Source organism: Limulus polyphemus, unplaced genomic scaffold (genome assembly GCF_000517525.1).
Source record: "Limulus polyphemus unplaced genomic scaffold, Limulus_polyphemus-2.1.2 Scaffold1847, whole genome shotgun sequence".
Taxonomy (NCBI): domain Eukaryota; kingdom Metazoa; phylum Arthropoda; class Merostomata; order Xiphosura; family Limulidae; genus Limulus; species Limulus polyphemus.
In genome coordinates, this window is record NW_013667457.1 from 218,498 (window position 1) to 224,052 (window position 5,555).

The following is a 5,555-nucleotide window of genomic DNA, read 5'->3' on the forward strand; positions in this document are numbered from 1 at the left end:
GCACTGTTATATCATATAAAACACTCTAGCGATCGAATATAGACAGTGCACTGTTATATCATATAAAACACTCTAGGGATCAAATATCGACAGTGAACTGTGATATCATGTAAAACACTCTAGGGATCTAATATAGGCAGTGTACTGTTATATCATATAAAGTACTCTGGAGATCAAACATCGACAGTGCACTGTTATATCATATAAAACACTCTAGGGATCAAATATCGACAGTGAACTGTGATATCATGTAAAACACTCTAGGGATAAAACGAAACTTTGATGCTGATGGATCGTCATGTATATCTAACGCTTTCGGTATTAGATCTCTAGTAGCTATATCTTTCCTTAAGAAGTTAGAAAAATGAGAAAGAAAACACTTGATGTGAAAGTGTAAAACCACACGATTCTGAATTGTATTCAACACCATTGTGTAGATGATAATAGTGGTCACAAGACTGCACGAAGTAGAAAGCTGTTTGCAGATTGTGAAGACATTCGAATGGAGCTAAAGACGTGGACATCATCTTCCATGCGGGAATTTAAGTGTTGATTGCATCTTTGGTAAGGTAAAGCAGCTGCTCTTTTGTTGCTTAAATAAAGAATGTATACATTTAGTCTGTTCGCATTCATACACAATCTCCTATACATTTCTGTTACTGTATAAAACAGCAAATGGGATTCAGTGCAAGCATTGTTAATGTAATAATATAATTATAATAATGAAATTAATTGTTTGCAAATACCGTAAGGAACTCCGCAGGTTAATGACTAATTTGGAATTCTTTTTTACTTAGTGTTTGAGACACTAATATGCGTCTTTTTAAATTAATGTTTAGCCCCCAACGTAGGGTTTATCTATTTAATATTATAGTCTCTAACTTGAGTATTTTATTCAATGTTTTAGTCACTATCATACGACTCTTTTATTTAATATTTTAGTCAGAGTGGGCAAAGCACAGACAGCCCAATGTGTGAGTTTGTGCTTAACAACAAACAAACAAGTGTTCTACTAGAAAATATTAATTAGAAAGGCCTGATTTACACTTTCGTAATCTTCTTTTAACAGAAGCCATAGAGTGCTTTTTTTAAAAAAGTGAGTTCTATCAGCTATTGATCTAACAATCAACTGAGTGGTAAATGCTATTTTCTGACCTAGTGAGTCACCTGTTCTCGGTGCTTATAGTCGCATGCTAACTTTGCTTTCCAATAAAATCTGAGAGAAAAACTTTTGGCTTACGTATCCTTTCCAATTGCATTGTAGGCCTAAGGAATGGATCGATCAAAATCTCGTTATCCTATTAGTTTAGTAACAAATAAACGAAAGTCAGCATCTATTACTTAAGTATAGAGAAGTTTATGAGTTCAACGAGAAAGTCAAGTAACCCTATATTACTAATTTCTAATGTTTGACCTTCAGTTCTTGTAACTTTTCAACTACTGTTGTGTCAACAAAGATGGGTTTGTTTAGAAGCAAGCATCGCTGAATGAATCGTCAACAATTAGTACAACAATACATATTCAACTGATTGTACTACACATACCAATAAGTATGCAACTGTTTGTTTAGAAGCAAGCATCGCTGAATGAATCGTCAACAATTAGTACAACAATACACATTCAACTGATTGTACTACATGTACCAATAAGTATGCAACTGTTTGTTTGGAAGCAAGCATCGCTGATTGAATCGTCAACAATTAGTACAACAATACACATTCAACTGATTGTACTACACATACCAATAAGTATGCAACTGTTTGATTAGAAGTAAACATCACCATATGAATCAGTAACAATTAGTACACCAATACTATATTAAAACATGAATCACGGGGCCACAGACAGTCCGATGTTTAAAGGGGTGGACGGTAGCAGCTGAAGATTCCGAAAGGTGCTGAAAACAACTGTCCATTTGAAATTAGAAATTTTTTATTTCATTGTAAGAACAATCTTTTTTTTTACAATTTGGTGATTTATGTGATATCATGACATTAAGCTCTTGAAGGAATAGATTAATTATTTTGATACAAACAAAAGGTAAAAAGCGTGATATTTGTACAGGTAGAAGAAGAAGGACTTTCGTTGTACGAACCGTTGTAACATAATGCATAAAAAATCAGAACTCGATAAATCAATTTCGCAACAGGATAATAAAATATTGAGGTATGTAATTATGGCCAATCGATGCTTATAGAATTAAAGTAGCGCTTTAAAATCCCCATTAGATGGTAGATACCCGTGTGACAAACACTTATGCTGCTTCAAATGATGCCGTTTATATACGATTATCCACTTTCATAAAGTTCGTTTTGGTAGTGGAAGATCTAGTCTTATATTTCCATGATGAGCGCAAAATAGATTATGTATTGTACGTATAAAACACAAATATAATCATGCTTACAATTCTTGACTAACTTTCGAACAGTATAGTATAACACGCTCGAGAACATTTATTCCAGAGAATCCTATAACAGAGTGTGTTCTGTAGCTTAGTGGTTCCCAAACTCCTTTAATTTCAAATTAGATGAAGAGGAACCAACTTTCAGACTAATAATGCTTGGAGACGGCTTGAATGGGTAATGAAGAAAAACTTTAATATAAGTTTAACATAACAGCAAATGTACAAGGTTTTGTCATTATCAGGTAACTTTACTTTTAGTCTGAGGCTCCCTTGATGTCAATAACAAAAACTCTGAGCCTCCCCCCCTCAACCTATAACCACTGTTATTAACATTTTACGAAAATTATAGCAATTTAGGCTAGCTTGTCTTACGCTTGCGTTATAGGTATGAATACTATCAGTCAGACTCTCTCGAGTCTCGCAACCGACTAACGTGGTTGTCTCCCCCCCTTTCCACTATTTTAGCATGGTGATTGAAAAGCAGTGCTGCAGTAAAAATAATAACATCTCCTTTCAACATACTGTAACATTTAATTAATTTAATATAATTGTTTATCGGCTTATTGTTTATTAAGAATTAAAATTAATTCGGCATCTTTGTTTTCGGACCATTTTTTGGCGTCCCCCCTAGAGAAAGCTTCACGGCCCTCAGAAGGACCGCGGCTCCCACTTTGGCAAACACTACCATAGCTTACAACCTGTAACCGTCACCGAAACAGTATCATAGTTGAGTTCGTGTATACTTTACTAACAGTAACCAGTCTTTTTATATGTAATGTTTAACGTCTATATTCCAATAAAAATAAGTGGGAAAAATTAAATATTAGTCATAGGCCAGTCCAATCGGTTATAATCATGAGTAAACATTCCACAGATATTGAATTCCACCAGAAAATAAACATAACATAAGAATGTAAACGTAAGCTTCTCCAAAATGACAGTTTTTCTGTTTGTTTGTTTCTGTTTAAGCGCAAAGCTGCAGGATGCGATATCTGAACTGTGCCAATCGCAGGGATCGAATACGAATTTTACCATTATAAGCACTTAAGCTTATCGCTGATCCACGGGGGTCATGGAGTTTGAAATTTTTCTTTTGGAGCTGTTTCATCATTTTTTAACATACCTAATTACGGTTCTCTTCTTCACTTGCTCACCCCTAGCTTTAATTGAGAGCAAAAAACCGGGTTATTATTTATTGTTTCCAACAGTTGTAGAGTCAGTGCTTTCAAGTCGAGCCGAGTATCTTAGGGTTCCACTATTTTGGAGATATGGGATATACCTTGGTGATATTTTAACGTAAAAATATATTTATGTAACTGTAAAGATACCTTCCTACCTAGACATTTGTATCAAAATAGCATGCCCCTCAATGGTACAGCGGAAAGTCTTCGGGCTGATACCATAAAAAACCGGGTTTCGATACTCGCGGTGGGTACAGCACAGATAGCCCTACGTGTAGACTTGTGTTTAATAACAAACAAAATAACACAGGTGCAAACAACAACAAAAATGCTCTTATCATCAATAACGCACAATATCTTATTAGTGATGATAATATTACCACCTACCGCCTTTTACTCGAACTATTCTACTTCCAACAGTCCCTACGGCATTGGAGGCAACACATCGATAGGTGGTGTCATGAACGTCTTGTCGGTACTCCTTCGCACCAAATTGTGTGAAAACCAGTGAACCATCCGGCCGAACATATCTAAGACCAGGAACGTTAGTTACTATTTCTTCGTTTTCCTTCGTCCAGGTGACTGCAGGTGGAGGGTTGCCTTGAGCAGAACAAGGAATAACTGTTCCTGTATCATTGGCAAAGTTAGCGATACCTGGAGGTTCAGTAACGAACGTAGGCCCTTCTCTGGACAAAGCATCCAAGAAATCTATAAGAATAAGACATTAATTTTACAAACATTGCTACAAACTTTCGTTATTAACTTCGGGAATATCGACTTTTTTTTAATTTCTAAGAGCATTTTCTGACAAATTTAGTACCTTGACATAGTTTCTATGTCGTATATTTCACAAAAACAAATATAGCGGATTTAAATAAATATTAATGGGAAGACTGGTTTTAACCCGTAATTGATTTTATGCTGTAGGAATTATTGATTAAAAGCAATAAACAATCACAAATTTCCATAATTACAAGAACCTGCAAATGAAATCGAAGGTTGGTCCCAAAATTGATATCACGGATAGTCTTTTCCTATACTCATAACCGGGTTGATCTTTCGTTTATCAGGTATTATTGGGTTTACGGCCGAAAACATCGTTAACAACGATGTATTCTAATCTATATAAATAAAATCGTAAAAAAAGTAAATTTAATTAAATATAGTCGTTACCTGGTTGGTTTATAGTTTTGATCTATGATGAGACTTGCTTTTATCGGAAGTTAACATATTGATTTTAAAGTTAAGAAGGTATGACAAGCATACGACTCTTCTTCATGAAAAACATGTGATTTGAATTGTTTTCTATTGGCCTGTCAGTTCATTTCAAAGTGTCCAAATTTGTTTGTTTGTTTTAGAAAGCAACAATAGTCTATCTGCTGTGTTCACCGCGGGGAATCGAACCCCGGATTTTAGCGTTGTAAATCCGTAAAGTTATCGCTGTTCCAGCGGGGGACCAAAGTGTCCAAAACATGCTTCTTTGTAAACTACAATAATATTCCTCCCTTTGAACAAAGGAAATCTTAATGATAACTTGGAGCGTTTATACCTACTAATATTATAGACTCGAGGTAAACAAAGAGAAACATGTCATCGCTTTTTGTGTCACATCACGAAATATAATCGCGTTTTAACAGGCGCATATCATGTGTCCTAATCATTTTGATATCTTTGTAAGAAACTAGGTTTGTATGTAAATTCAAATTCCTAGTAATTGTAGATTTCGCCCCCCCCCCCCAATATTCTAGCTTTTTCTCTAAATATAATGATATTATTGACGGGATAGAACAACTTTTACTTTTATAAAGATCAACAACGAATGATATTAAATCCTGAGTTAGTGATCTTAGTTTCAGTAAAGCAATTTAACAAACTTACGTTTTTAAACATTCAATAAGCAGCACTTTGGTCTGAACGTGATAACCTCACACACACACACACATATATATATCTATATATATATATATATA

At 34.8% G+C, this 5,555-nt stretch overlaps 1 pseudogene across 1 annotated transcript in view; it reads right to left on the reverse strand.

Annotated features, from left to right (window-relative positions):
* Positions 1-5,555, reverse strand: part of LOC106465139 — a 148,005-nt pseudogene that overhangs the window by 125,539 nt on the left and 16,911 nt on the right. The window contains exon 2 of the transcript XR_002611899.1: positions 3,973-4,293. The product of XR_002611899.1 is annotated as a Down syndrome cell adhesion molecule homolog (transcript). The remainder of the gene's footprint in view (positions 1-3,972; positions 4,294-5,555) is intronic.